This window comes from Scyliorhinus torazame, chromosome 3 (genome assembly GCF_047496885.1).
Source record: "Scyliorhinus torazame isolate Kashiwa2021f chromosome 3, sScyTor2.1, whole genome shotgun sequence".
In the NCBI taxonomy this organism is placed as follows: Eukaryota; Metazoa; Chordata; class Chondrichthyes; order Carcharhiniformes; family Scyliorhinidae; genus Scyliorhinus; species Scyliorhinus torazame.
In genome coordinates, this window is record NC_092709.1 from 204,001,282 (window position 1) to 204,017,025 (window position 15,744).

The 15,744-nt window shown below is 47.8% G+C and overlaps 1 long non-coding RNA gene across 1 annotated transcript; it reads right to left on the reverse strand.

The window, feature by feature from the left end:
- Positions 1-152: 152 nt before the first annotated feature.
- Positions 153-15,290, reverse strand: LOC140409565 (uncharacterized). The gene is made up of 2 exons (XR_011940398.1): positions 15,159-15,290; positions 153-757 (listed from the first exon to the last, which is right to left on the reverse strand). It is a non-coding gene; the product is annotated as an uncharacterized lncRNA (long non-coding RNA).
- Between the last annotated feature and the right edge of the window lie 454 nt (positions 15,291-15,744).

The following is a 15,744-nucleotide window of genomic DNA, read 5'->3' on the forward strand; positions in this document are numbered from 1 at the left end:
CATTGAAAAAACAACCATTGAACTTCATATAAAGTATTTTTCCCAAAGACTTTCTATAACTGGTGCTGAAAGAGAATATGCAGTTTGTGTCAGCCTATGTTTTGTTGCCTTTTGTAATCTTGTTCCATGAACCATTCCTAACCTTGTACAAATATATTTTACTAATTTAATTGCTTTGTCACAAACATGGGCTCACCAATTTATATACTTGTACTTTTAAACTTAGATAATCAATTATACTGCATTTTAAAAGTTCAATACGTTTGGTGTGGGTAACAGAATGGCACAGGGTGAACATTTATACATGTACTGCTTCCCCAAGCAGTTCACAGGGAATCACATCCTCTATTCCCCACATAACAAGTTACCGGTCCGGGAGGGACGTCGGAGGAAGGCCTGAGAAAAGTGAAGGGCTTTCCCACAGGTACAATCGGAAAACTGAAAGCTGTGAAGGCCGCAGAATGGGGGAACATTAAATATTTTTACCAGCTCAATTAGTTAGGGAGAGAACATTGAAGAAATAAAAACCTGCAAAACATTGTTTCCAGTATTTTGCTTCCACTAAAGCACAGGCTTTTCCTCGAAAATGTTCTTTATCTGGCTAGCGTGTTGCATTGAAGAAAGAAAATCAGAAGAGTCGATGCTTCCATAATTCAGGCAATCTAAGCGACAGCACACAAGCAAAACCTACGCTTATTGCCAGTCAGCCTTTGTGAAAATGCACATTGGAAGCATTAGGGGGAGCTGTCTCTTCACTCTGTTCATTGTGGGGAAAAGGGAGAGAAGAGCTGTGTCAATGGGAAACAATGGATCACATTCACATTCAGACCACACGCTGAACTCACCCACCATCAGTAAGCATCCTCGATCCTTCTGCGCCTGCATTAAGTGGGATTTTAAAAACTGCAAAATGTGGAATCACTCAGTGAAAAAAACTGCAACATTTTTCTTCCGTTGCCTCCAATGTACGTGGTTTATTTCTTTCAATTCTTACTTGTACAGCACCAAAGCCCATAGACAGAAAAGGCCACAGTGATAATGATGGAATAGGGAGAGGTTCTCATCACTGTAACAGCGATCAGGTCGTGCATGTACAAGGTGTCATCCTTTCGGCTGATTAAACTTTAATATTTACTGGAGTTTGTCTCAGAAATTCCTTGCCCACAGTTATAAAGCAGTAACTGGCAGTAAAGGTATGAGCAGAAAGTGAATGGGCGGACGAACAAATAAAAAAGAAAATGAAGGGGTGGAGGGGGTCCTTTAATCACAAAATAAAACATGTTACTGGGAAAGGAGTATTTTTTTACCATTGCGTGTTTTTTGAATGGATTATATACCAGAAAAGTTTGCATAAAAATTATATTATATATGACTGCAGAGTATCCCAACACACTTCCCAAAAACATCTTGAAGCAGAGTCACTGTTGTAATTTAGAAAATGCTGCAGTCAATTTGAACATAACAAGCTCTCACAAACAGCAATGTGATCATTCTTTTTGTTTTATGAGGTGCAAATTATTGGTCAGACCAGGGATACTTCCCTTGCTCTTTGAAATGGTGCCACAGGATCTTTTACATTCATCTAAGAGAGCAAATGGGGTCTTGGTTTAAAAAGCAGCGCCTCTGACAGTGCATCATTCCCTCGGTACTGCATGGGAACATCGGGCGTGATTCTCTGCTCCCGCGACTAAGTGCCCACGCCGTCGTGAACATCGTCGAGTTTCACAACGGCGTGAAACAGCCCCGATCGCGATCGATTCAAGGCCCGAAAATGGGCTAGGGGCAGGGCCGCAAGGAACTGGGGGGGCGTGTCGCGAAAGCAGCATCGTCAGCGCGCGCCGGACTTTGGCGCCGCGTAAAAGCGGGGCCGCGTAAATGACGCGGCTGGTGCCGCGTAACTGGCGTCACCCGCGCTGGGTTGGCCGGCACTAGCCGGCGCCAACCCACGCATGCGTGGTTGCCGTCCTCCCCGAGCCCGTCCCGCAAGAAGATGTCGGATGGATCTTGCGGGGCGCGGAGGAAAGGAGGTCCTCCTTCAGAGAGGCCGATCGGTGGGCACCGATCGCGGGCCAGACCCCATTTGAGCCCCCCCGGTGCAGGAACCGCCCTCCACCCCCCACAGGCCGTCCCCCCAGCGTTCCTGCGCTGTTCCCACCGGCAGCAACCAGGTGTGGACGGCGCCGGTGGGAACCCGTCGTATTGGGCAGGCCGCTCGGCCCATCCGGGCTGGAGAATAGCGGGGATAGCGGAGAATCGCCATTTTGGGTGTCTCGGGCGATTCTCTGGCCTGCGCCGCATAGAACACGACGGGGCCGTTCTCGCCACTTGGGTGAATCGTGGGAGGGCGTTGGACTGGCGTCGCGTGGAAAAATGGCATGCCAGGTGATTCTCCCAACTGGCGCGGGAGCGGAGGATCGCGCCCATTATCTTTGTTTTTCCTTGCGGGATTCAAATCCAGAACCTTTTATGACTCAGAGATAAGTGTTGTACTCACTGAGTCACAGCTACACTGCAGGATTATGGGGAAAGAGACTAATTAAATAACTGGAACAAAGAGCCAAGACAGGCACATAGTCTCCTGTGAATGGAAATAAAGTACATGTTGATTTGCTTTGCTGGTATTGGTTCATGCAGGAATATTAGTCAGGCCTCTGGGAGAATACAATCCACAATTTTGATTGGCGCAATGGATCTTTTACACCCACCAGAACTGGGAACAGGCACTTGAAATATATGAGTTTGTAAAATATAGTCTGTAGCAGACTGAAGTAAAACAAGTGTGGCAAGTTGTGCTGCTTTTGTTTGACAAGGCATGGCTACATCCAAATATCATTTTGTGTTGTGAGGGAGGATGAAGTCTTTCCATCTGATTTATCTTGTAATCATATTATAAGTGTGTGTAAATGATGTCTAAACATTTGTTATACAGTTTTCGTACTATACCATATTAAGCTCAATAGTTTTGGCAATGTGACAGGATCAGTTGTTTATTGGTACAGGTACTCTTGCAGAGTTTTGTTTTCAGGCTTGTAAACAGTTGGTTAAAAACTCCAAATACAAAGGGTGCGATTTAACCATCGCGGATCTGCGCGTGCCGGGTTAAATAGCAGGAGAGGCTAAAATCAAGATCCATGCCGGGTGCAAATCAGTTTTCTATCCAACTGGTCCGCTCCTGATGGCGAGTTCCGGATCACACCCAAATATTGCGAGCATATCATTAACCCCAATTTGCATCAATTTCCATCTCATTAGTGAGACTGAAGTTGAATGTGATGGCCACCCGGGAACTAATCGGCTCCCCAGCGAGAATACACACGGGCGTTGTTTAGTACTCCTTTTTAAAATGTGAAGCTGGTGCAATGGCTGCTGTGGGGAAATCAGGCGCTGTAGCCATTTCCATTTTCCGGCATCTAGCTGCTACCCCAATGCTTGAGCGGGTGGTGGGGGACCCCTCAGGGGGCTTGGTCGAGGAGCTGAAATGTTCCTGCTCGGGGGTTACCCTGGGCCAGAGGTGTGGAGGGGCTTTTAATCTGTGAGGCCTTCAAGTCATCTTTAAATATTGTGGAGACTATAGAAACTACTGCTGCTACCTGTCCTTCTGACCAAATACTTCCAGGACAGAGCCCTGTTCTTGGTTACATGCTGACAGTCACTTTAACCCCCTTGACTGTGAGCAGCCTCTAGCTTCACAGCTGAAGGTAATTGCTAATAAGGAATTAGCCTTGTTAGTTGTGAGACCACCTCCCAGCTGCAGGCTGTGTCTGCTGCATGCTCCTGCTGGTGACTTGCAAATGCCTGGAGGCTGCAGTAGCTAAGAATTTGTTTGCTTGCTGCTGATTCCCTTTTTGTGCGATTGCTGCTTAGGGGAGAGGATAGGATGGGGAAAAGGGAAGGAGAGGGGCAAGTCTGCAGGTCAGGCCCTGGGAATGGTCTTGGCCTTGGCATTGGCCTTGGCCTGGGACTGGATTTGAGATCTCCCTGATTGTTCACGGATGCCTGCTGACTGCAATACTGAGGGAAGAGGCAGAGGCTGGGACTGCCAATTACAATCTACAGAGGCCTAGAGCCTGCAGACTGGAGGCTTCCCTGCCTGCTAAAAAGAGAGTGAGGCAGTAGAACTTGGACTTCAGCAACACCACAAGGAGAGGAAGGTTGGTGATTTTATTTCTCTGGGTCCCTCCTGGGGTGAAGACCCTGCCTGGCCTCCCACCCAACAATTGCTTCTCAGAAAGGACGGAGGCTTCTTTCCTTCTCTTTTTATGAGTGTGCGTGTTGTCATGTGAGAGTACCTTTAAGAAATGGGTGTTTAAGAAAGGTACCTTTAAGAAATGTTTGGTTGCTCATATTACTGCAGTGATGTCAGAGTGTGGGTGGAGCTGAGCTCTGGTTCTGCTTTTTAGTTTCACTTTGAGAAAAGCTTGTGTGTGTCTGTCTTTTTCGTTTCGTTTTTCAGTGTGTTGCAGCTGAAGTCAGCCAAAGCAGCTGTACTGTTGGTCTCTCTGCCATGAAGGACTATCTCTTGATCATTTGGTGAATTCAGAACAATAAATGTTTTCAGTATTGAATGCAAACCCTGATGTGCTTCTATTTAAAGGTTTGTTGAGTCTTTTGGGTGTAAAGGGACAGCATACAGGTTACTTAGTGTTATATTATTTGGGGGTTATCTTTGATTTACTGGTTGCTAAGATGTTCACTGTATGTTTTAGAAAAGTTAACTTGAGTTCATAGGATAAACATTGTTTTGATTGAAAAAGGAACTTTTCCATTTCTGCTGTACCACACCTGGAGAGTGGGCCGTGTGCTCACCATACCACAATCTATTAAAAGCTGTGGGTCAGGTGAACTCCATGATACACTTTGGGGTTCTCTAAACCCTGGCCCATAACAATTGGGGGCTTGAGGAGGATAAAAGTCTATCTATTGGATTGGCTTCGTGAACTTAAAGACAGTGAGGGGTCAGCATATTGTGGTTGCTTTTCAGGTGTGGTATTTTAGATTAAATAGGGAGTGTGTTGTGGACAATGGCTCTTTCAGAGGCTCAGACGTTTTTCGGGGTGGAGACGGTCACACAAAGTATCTTACGGACAGAGACTAAAAGTAGACTGTTAGATTTGGCAAAAACATTGTAGTTGACATTACCTGACAAAATGCGAAAAGATGAGGTAATTATGGTGGTGGCTAAGCATTTAAGGTTGCCTGAGATACAGTTTGACTCATTGGAAATGGCAAAAATTCAGTTACAAATTAAACAAATGGAACATGAGAAAGAATTAAAGCAGCTTGAATACAAAAGAGATAGAGAGGAAAAAGAAAGAGAAAGGGAGATACAGATCAGGGAAAAAGATAAAGAGAGAGTTTGAACTTCAAAAAATGGCCATGAAACATGACAGTCAGTTAAAATTGGCAGACATAAAGGGAAATGTACAGTTGGATGATAGTGATGAGGATAGTGAGAAGGAGTGTCGAAGGTGTGGTGGGGATCTATTTAAATATGTCCAAGCATTGCCAAGGTTTGATGAGAAGGAGGTAGAAGCCTTTTTCATTTCATTTGAGAAGGTAGTTAAACAAATGAAATGGCCACAGGACATGTGGGTATTATTGATTCAAACAAAGCTGGTAGGTTGGGCTAGTGAAGTGTTTGCATCACTATCAGAGGAGGTATCTGAGACGTATGAGGAGGTGAAAAAAATCCATCTTAGGTGCATATGAACTAGTGCCTGAAGCCTCCAGACAAAGGTTTAGAAATTTAAGGAAAGAATTTGGTCAAACATACAAGGAGTTTGAAAGAATCAAACTGAGTAATTTTAATAGGTGGATAAGGGCTTTGAAAATAGATTAAACGTATGAAGCTCTCAGAGAAATTATACTTTTGGAGGAGTTTAAAAATTCAACTCCTGATGTAGTGAGAACTCATGTGGAAGAGCAGAGGGTTAAAACTGCGAGATTAGCAGCAGAAATGGCAGATGATTGTGAATTAGTTCATAAATCAAAGTTTGGTTTCCGACATCAGTTTCAGCCTGTGAGGGATAGAAACTGGGGACATGAGAAATACTCAAGTGGTAGAGGTAAAGGTGATCTGATGGGTGATAATAAAGAGAGTATACCTCAGACTAAAAAAGAAATCCAGGAGGGTGGAAGAGACATGAAAAGTTTCAAATGTTTTCACTGCAATAAACTAGGCCATGTAAAGTCACAGTGTTGGTGGTTGAAGAAAAGCACTGGGAAGGCTGATGTGGTAAAACAGGATAAGACAGTGGGGTTTGTTAAAGTGGTAAAGGAAAGCCCAAGTGAAGCGAAGGAGGTGCAAAAGATTGTACAGCCTGATCAAGAGGTGATTGATAAGAAGGTGCCAGATCTCTTTAAAGAATTTACTTGTGTGGGTAAAGTTTACTCATGTGTATCAGGAGGAGCAGGTAAAGAAGTCACAATTTTAAGAGATACGGGAGCTAGTCAATCTTTAATGGTAAGAGATGAGGAGTTATGTAGTTTGGGTAGAATGTTGCCAGAAAAGGTGGTAATATGTGGAATTCAGGGTGAGAGGAGTAGTGTTCAATTATAGTCGGAGTAATAGAGAAACTATCTTGTCCAGGAATAGAGTTTATCTTGGGTAATGATATAGCTGGATCACAGGTGGGAGTGATGCCTACTGTGGTTGATAAGCCAGTGCAAAATCAGACAACTGAAGTGTTGAGATTGTGTAGTAACAAGGTTGCAAAGTCACAGGTTAAGACAAGAGGAGAAATCAAAGAGTGAAGATGAAGTTGAAGTGCAATTATCAGAAATGATTTCATCGGCTCTAGCAGGTCCGTTTTAATCTCTCTGAGGCAGCGCTGGATACCCTCCTGTTGCTCCTCCACCCATTGCCTCCACGCAGCCTGGTCTCTGCCCGCCGCCATTTTGTCCTTCTTCCCTCCCTTCTTCAGGTCCACCACCACCTTTTTTGTCGCCCCGCTCGTAGTTAAAGCCATATACTGACGGGGAGTTATTATTAACTCCTTCCCAGACCGGGAAACATCGAAAAAGTGCCTTTGGAGGCCCTGAAAAGAGCCCAAAAGTCCGTTTTTGCGGGAGCCGCCGAATGTGCGACATAGCTCCGCATAGCCGCAACCGGAAGTCTTGAGAGGGAATCCTTTTGGCAGTGTTCGCTTCACCAATCTGCCCCAAAAAGTCTGTGGAAACTCCTGAAAAACGTCTGAGAGTCCGTTCCAGACGGGAGCTGCCGAATGCGCGACCTACTCCTCCATGGCCGCCACCGGAAGCCTCATCCCTGCTTCTTCAATGGCCTTGGTAGATCTTTTCACAGTTGTTCCCTCTGCTGCTAGAATTCACCTTTAATAAAGGCCCTCAAGTCAGCTTGCAGCCTTAAGCTTGCCCTTTGTTTATCCTGCAGTTATAGCCAAATCTTTTACTGTTTCTGCCGGGTCTGGTAACCAAGAGACATACCATTCCTGGGGGACACTGTTGGGGGAATGTTGCAGTCTTCTTCCCACACCGGGAAATGTCGAACAAATGCCGTGGAGGTCCTGTAAAGAGCCCAAAAGTCCGTTCCAAGTGGGAGATACCGAACATGCTGTGGTAATACCAGGTATTGCAGTACCTGAGAGGTGGATGGCCATTGGCTAGACCTAGGAGTCTACCATTGGCTAACGTACATAGCTCCGCCCTGAGAGGCAGGGTATAAGAACCAATGCCGTCCCAGCAGCCTTCACTTTATGTCTCGAAGCTGCTGTGTACAGTTCTAGCTGATTAAAGCCAATTAGTTATGACTCACCTTGTCTCGAGAGTAATTGATTGTGCATCAATTTAATCAGCTATTACTTCTGAAAGGATGGACCTCCGCATCAAGCCGGAGTGCCTTCAGCTCAGTCCCCACACAGACAACTCCGCTGCTATCTTCAAGCACTGGCTGGCGTGTTTTAAGAGCTTCATCGACACGGCCGCCGACACCCCCACGGAAAGGCAGAAAATGCACCTTCTACATTCCCGGGTCAGCTCTGCAATCTACCCTCTGATCAAGGAGGCGGAGAATTATGCTGCAGCTAAAGAGCTGCTGGAAGGACATCCGTCCCCTGAACCAGGTCTACACCCGTCACCTGCTGGCAACTAGAAGGCAGAGGCCTGAAGAAACACTGGAAGACTTCTATGGGGCTCTACTAGTGCTAGGCCAGAGCTGTGGCTGCCCAGCAGTCACGGGGAACGAGCACACGGAACTTTTAATTCGGGACGCTTTAGTGGTAGGTATGACTTCCCCCGACATCCGCAGAAGGCTCCTTGAAATGGACACACTGGGCCTCGCAGAGGCACGGGCCCTGGCAGGGTCCATGGACGTTGCGTACAAAAACGCACTGGCTTTTGCCCCCGGACGCATGGTGCCCCCCTGGGCTGCGTGGCACCCCGTCGCGGCGGCACCCAGACTTTCCCGCTAACCCCGCAGGCCTGCGCCGCTAGAGGGGTTCTGCCTAGCGAACCTCACTGTCCAAGGCAGGGAATTCCGCAATTTCCGCCTGTACGTTCTGCTGCACCTCTGCGCGGCTACCCTCCTGGGGCTGGACTTCCAATGCCACCTATAAAGCCTGACCTTTAAATTTGGCGGTCTTATACCCCCCCCCTTACTGTCTGCGGCTTAGCGACCCTCGAGGTCGACCCGCCTTCCCTGTTTGCGAACCTCTCGCCGGATTGCAAACCCGTCGCCACCAGGAGCAGACGGTACAGTGCCCAGGACCGGACCTTCATCAGGTCCGAGGTCCAACGGCTGCTGAAGGAAGGGGTCATCGAAGCAAGCAACAGCCCCTGGGGGGCTCAAGTAGTGGTGGTAAAGACCGGGGAGAAACATAGGATGGTCATCGACTATAGCCAGACCATCAACTGGTTTACGCAGCTGGACGCGTACCCTCTCCCCCGTATAGCCGGCCTGGTAAACAGGATTGCGCAATACAAGGTTTTCTCCACGGTGGATCTCAAGTCTGCCTACCACCAGCTGCCCCTCCGTCATGGGGACCGCCAGTACACTGCCTTTGAAGCAGATGGGCGGCACTATCACTTCTTAAGGGTTCCCTTCGGTGTCACGAACGGGGTCTCGGTCTTCCAGCGTGAGATGGACCGAATGGTTGACCGGTACGGCTTACGCGCAACGTTTCCGTATCTTGATAACGTCACCATCTGCAGCCATGACCAGCAGGACCACGACACCAACCTCCGAAAATTTCTCCAGATCACGAATATCCTTAATCTGACCTACAATAAGGATAAATGCTTGTTTAGCACCGACCGTCTAGCCATCCTAGGCTAGAAATTCGTAGTAGTTCGAAATGGAGTCATAGGCCCCGACCCTGAATGCATGCGGCCCCTCATGGAGTTTCCCCCTCCCTCACTGCCCCAAGACCCTAAAGCGCTGCCTCGGTTTCTTTAGCTATTATGCACAATGGGTCCCTAATTACGCAGACAATGCTCGACCCCTGATCCAGTCCACAACCTTCCCACTGTCGACGGAGGCCCACCAGGCCTTCTGCCGCAGCAAAGCGGACATCGCAAAAGCCATGATGCGCGCCATCGATGAGTCTTTCCCCTTCCAGGTCGAGAGCGATGCGTCCGACGTAGCTCTGGCGGCGACCCTCAACCAAGCGGGCATGCCCGTGGCTTTCTCCATGCTTCCGAAATTCGCCACTCCTCGGTCGAAAGGGAAGCCCAGGCCTTAGTAGCTGTGCGACACTGGAGGCATTACCTGGCCGGCAGGAGATTCACTCTCCTCACGGACCAACGGTCGGTGGCCTTCATGTTCGATAATGCACAGCGGGGCAAGATTAAGAACGACAAGATCTTGCGGTGGAGGATAGAACTCTCCACCTACAATTACGAGATCTTATACCATCCCGGGAAGCTGAACGAGCCTCCTGATGCCCTGTCCCGCGGCACTTGCGCCACCGCGCAAGTGGACCGCCTCCGATCCCTCCACGAGGACCTCTGCCACCTGGGGGTCACTCGTTTCTTCCATTTCATTAAGACCCGCAACGTGCCCTACTCCATCGAGGAGGTCAGGACAGTCACAAGGGACTGCCGAATCTGCGCGGAGCGGAAACCGCACTTCTACCGGCCAGAGAGAGCGCATCTGATAAAGGCTTCCCGTCCCTTTGAACGCCTCAGCATGGACTTCAAAGGCCCCCTCCCCTCCACCGACCGCAACACGTATTTCCTGAACGTGATTGACGAATACTCCCGGTTCCCATTCGCCATCCCCTGCCCGGACATGACCACGACCACCGTCATCTAGCCCTCCAGGGTATTTTTACACTTTGGTTTCCCCGCCTCCAAACACAGTGATAGGGGGTCCTCCTTTATGAGCTACGAACTGTGTCAATTCCTGCTCAGCAAAGGCATCGCCTCCAGCAGGACGACCAGTTACAACCCCCGGGGAAACGGGCAGGTAGAGAGGGAGAACGGAACGGTCTGGAAGACCGTCCTGCTGGCCCTTCGGTCCAGGAATCTCCCAGTCTCCCGCTGGCAAGAAGTCCTCCCAGTGGCCCTTCACTCCATTCGGTCGCTGCTCTGTACTACCACAAACCAGACACCTCACGAACGTCTCCTTGTTTTCCCCAGGAAGTCCTCCTCCGGGACCTCGTTCCCAACCTGGCTAGTGACACCCGGACCCGTCCCGATGTGGAAACATGTGAGGGCGCACAAGTCGGACCCGTTGGTCGAGAGGGTCCACCTGCTGCATGCCAACCCCCAGTACGCCGACGTAGCATTCCCCGACGGCCGGCAAGACACGGTCTCCCTTGGCGCCCGCCGGAGCCCCAAGCGCACCCCGCACCATTGCCCCCACCCTCCCCGCAGCACCTGACCGGAGGGTCAGTACTGCCGCCACCCCTACCCAGCGCCGAACAGGCACCGACGCCCCATACAGGCGCCCCTCCCCCAGCCCACTTTTCGCCCCAAAGCGCCGCCTAGGGGTGACTAAGCTGCCAGGGAAGAAGACACCACGTTCCTGGAGCCACAACCGCCGGGGCCCCCACCAGGATCATCGCCGAAGCCCAGACGCTCTAGAAGGACGACCAGGCCACCCGATCGTCTGATTGCTGCACCATAAAACAATAAAAACTTTCTCTGTTACCCTCAACATCACGGTACCTGCAATACCTGGTCCTACCATGCAAAAGGCGACAGTAACGCTGGCCATCACCCCGCTGGGTTCTTTTTTGACAGGGGGTGAATGTGGTAATACCAGGTATTGCAGTACCTGAGAGGTGGATGCCCATTGGCTAGACCTAGGAGTCTACCATTGACTAACGTACATAGCTCCGTCCTGAGAGGCGGAGTATAAGAACCGCTGCCATCCCAGCAGCCTTCACTTTCTGTATCGAAGCTGCTGGGTACAATTCTAGCTGATTAAAGCCGATTAGTTATGACTCACCTTGTCTCGAGAGTAATTGATTGTGTATCACATGCGACCTAGCTCTGCATAGCCGCACCCGGAAGTCACCTCCAGAAACATTTTTATTGGCCTGGACTACGTAAAGATGTAGTTAAATTTTGTCAATCATGTCACACATGTCAAGTGATAGGGAAACCTCAAGCAGTGATAAAACCAGCACCCTTAATACCCGTTCCAGCATTTGAGGAACCTTTTACAAGGGTCCTAATTGATTGCGTAGGACCGCTTCCTAAAACAAAGGGAATCAATATCTTTTGACTATAATGGATGTGTCTACTAGGTTTCCAAAGGCCATTCCAGTGCGTAATATTACAACTAAAAAGATTGTGGAGGATTTACTTAAATTATTTACTAGATATGGACTACCCACAGAAATACAATCGGATCAAGGATCAAATTTTACCTCGAGGTTATTCAAAGAAGTAATGACTAATTTAGGAATAAAACAATTTAAATCAATTGCGTACCATCCAGAATCGCATGGAGCATTAGAAAAGTGACATCAGTCATTAAAGACAATGTTGAGGGCTTATTGTCAAGATTATCCAGAGGGTTAGGATAAAGGAATTCCATTTGTACTGTTTGCAATTAGGGATACTCCTAATGAGTCAACCAAATTTAGTCCCTTTGAACTAATTTTTGGTCATGAGGTAAGAGGACCACTTAAATTGATTAAGGAAAAATTGGTGGGTGAGAAATTGGAAATTACATTATTGGATTACGTGTCAAATTTCAGGGAACGATTAAATAGAGCAGGTGAACTGGCTAGAAAACATTTGAAAGATGCACAAAATGTGATGAAACGGGTCGCAGACAAGAAACCCAAAGTTCGTAGTTTTGCCAGTGGAGATAACGTTTTAGTGTTGTTACCAGTGCTGGGTGAGCCTTTAAAAGCTAGGTTTTGTGGACCTTATCAGATTGAAAGGAAATTAAGTGAGGTGAATTATGTGGTAAAAAAACACCAGATAGAAGGAAGAATCACCGTGTGTCATGTGAATATGCTTAAAATGTAGTTTGAAAGGGGAGGAGAGAACAGGGAGGAAGTTTTAATGATTCGGAACCAAATCCAGATGACTGTGAATTTGACATACCTCAAATTAAATTGGAAAACGAGGATGTTCTTAAAAATTGGGATAAATTGTTGAGTTAACTTCCAGAAGAAAAACGGACTGACCTGAAAGAGTTCTTGATATCATGGGGCACGTTTGTAGAGAAAAATTGGGAAGTACTAAAATGGCTATACATGATGTAGATGTGGGAAATGCTTTTCCAATCAAACAACACCTATACAGACTTAACCCTTTAAAATTGGCACAGGTTAACAAAGAGATTGAGAGTATGCTTAAAAATGGCATAATTGAAGTGGGTTGCAGCCAATGGAGCTCACCCATAGTGATGGTACCAAAACCAGACGGTACCCAATGGTTGTGTATGGACTATAGAAAGGTTAATGCAGTTACAAGAATGGACTCTTATTCTATCCCACGTTTGGAGGATTGCATTGAGGAAGTGGGACAATCAGCTTTTATTTCCAAATTGGATTTACTTAAAGGTTACTGGCAGGTACCTTTATCCAAAAGGGCAAAGGAGATTTCAGCTTTTGTGACTCCAGGTGGTATATACCAATTCAAAGTTATGCCATTTGGCATGAAAACCGCCCCAGCCACATTTCAACGGTTAACTAACACAATCGTTTCAGGATTATCCAATTGTGCGGTATACATCGACGATCTGGTAATTTTCAGCCAGACATGGAAAGACGATTTAAAACATCTGATGGAGTTATTCGATCAACTTCAGGAGGCGGGTTTGGTGATAAACCTAGCCAAAAGTGAATTTGGAAAAGCCCGAATCACTTTCCTTGAGGTGTTTTCAATACCCTCAAGACGAAGGGAAATAATGCGATTTCCTGGCATGAGTGGATTTGATCGAACATTTGTGCAAAAGCTTTTTTTTTTTAACATAGACGTAGAATTTACAGTGCAGAAGGAAGCCATTTGGCCCATCGAGACTGCACCGGCTCTTGGAAAGAGCACCCTACCCAAGGTTACCACCTCCACCCGATCCCCATAACCCAGCAACCCCACCCAACACTAAGGGCAATTTTGGACACTAAGGGCAATTTATCATGGCCAATCCACCTAACCTGCACATCTTTGGACTGTGGGAGGAAACCGGAGCACCCGGAGGAAACCCACGCACACACGGGGAGGATGTGCAGACTCCGCACAGACAGTGACCCAAGCCGGGAATCGAACTTGGGACCCTGGAGCTATGAAGCAATTGTGCTATCCACAATGCTACCGTGCTGCCACGCTTTGTAGCGTGATTGCTCCACTGATAGACTTGCTGAAGAAAAGTTGACAACTTCAATGGACAGTGGACTTTCAACAGGCATTTGACTGCCAGAAAGCTGTGCTAACCAATGCCCCTGTATTGGAGAATTGCAAGGGACTCTGTGATCAGATTGAACTAAAGTATCTGACTTTAAAGAGAAATGCCGAGGCTTATAGAAATGGATGGATTGTGCAGAGACCTACTTTTTCAAAGAGACTGTCAATCATGAAGGATTTCAGTTGGAGGAAGAAGAACGGGAAAAAAATTGACTATATTATTGTACCTGTTTGCGTGTTTTTTTTAAAAACGAACAAGTATATTTACTGTGTGCATTTCTTAAAGAATGGCGAAAAGGTGAAAAATGAAACCATCTTGAAGTTGATGGGTTTTTTTTTCTTGGGGGGAGGTGTCATGTGAGAGTACCTTTAAGAAATGTTTGGCTGCTCATATTACTGCAGTGATGTCAGAGTGTGGGTGGAGCTGAGCTCTGGTTCTGCTTTTTAATTTCACTTTGAGAAAAGCTTGGGTGTGTCTGTCTTTTTGGTTTCGTTTTTCAGTGTGTTGCAGCTGAAGTCAGCCAAAGCAGCTGTACTGTTGATTGCTTTGCCATGAAGGACTATCTCTTGATCATTTGGTGAATTCAGAACTATAAATGTTTTCAGTATTGAATGTAAACCCTGATGTGCTTCTGTTTAGAGGTTTGTTGAGTCTTTTGGGTGTAAAAGGACAGCATACAGGTTACTTAGTGTTGTATTCTTTGGGGGTTATCTTTGATTTACTGGTTGCTAAAATGTTCACTGTTTGTTTTAGAAAGGTTAACTTGAGTTCATAGAATAAACACTGTTTTGCTTTAAAAAATAACTTTTCCATTTCTGAAGTACCACACTGTAGAGTGGGCCATGTGCTCCCCATACCACAATCTATTAAAAGTTGTGCGTCAGGTGAACTCTATGATACACTTTGGGATTCTCTAAACCCTCGCCCATAACAGTGACCTTGAATGAGAATGGGACTTGGAGGACTGGACGGAAGAGTTTGGTTTCCGATCCTCCCACCCTCCAACTGCACAGGAGTTTCTGTTCCACCAGCACCAGCCCACTCACGGTGCTCCACCCTCCTGTGCTTCTTCCTCCTCCTGCTCCCTATCTTCTCTCCCTTTTCGCATCCCCACTCCTCCACTCACCTTCCCCGGGCGGGGAGTAGGTCTGCCACTTTGCCCCATCCCCTCTCTACATATTGGAATGGCTGAGACTACATCCGGTTGGGCGTAGCAACTGCCGTGATGGCATCCCCATCTACACCGGTGACGGGACCCTCCAAGGCCACCCATGAGGGGGTGGTGACTTCCAAGCACCCACTGCTCCTGCGGCCCGTCATCATTCAGTTTGCTCACCAGGCAGCTGGGGGTCGTCAAGTGCCACGTCCACCCTTCTATATCCATCGAGGCAGCGTACGTGCAATGGCCGGGGTCATCCCCCACATCCATCTGTGGGGTGGGTGGGTTAAGTCTGGGGTGACACCTCTTATGCTCGGCCTCAAGGACCCCCCCCCCCCACACAGAGCATGCCTACTCCTTCCGGTGCCAGGCCGGAAGGCCAAGCGGAAAACTAAACAGAGGTCAGCATTTTAGCCACCTGCTGCTGGAGGATTGTCTTGTTTCATCACTTCCGGGCTGGCTGTAGTCATTCCCGGCAGCCTCTTCCGCAGGAGGTGTGGGAAAGACTCCATGCAAAAGGAACAGAGTTATCTCGGCAAGGGGCAGCCCTAACGCACACCTCGCCCGAAGTGAAGGGGCGCCGTCAGGGACCCAGTGAATTTAATGAGGCACTCCACAGTGATGTACAGGAGTCGGATCCGGACAACAAATTGCTTTCCAAACGCAAATGCTTGCGGAGATCCTAAAAAATATTTGTCACCCACCCTGCCGAACGTCTTCTCCTGATCGAGAGACAGGAAGGTGCTTGACAGACCAGCCCTCT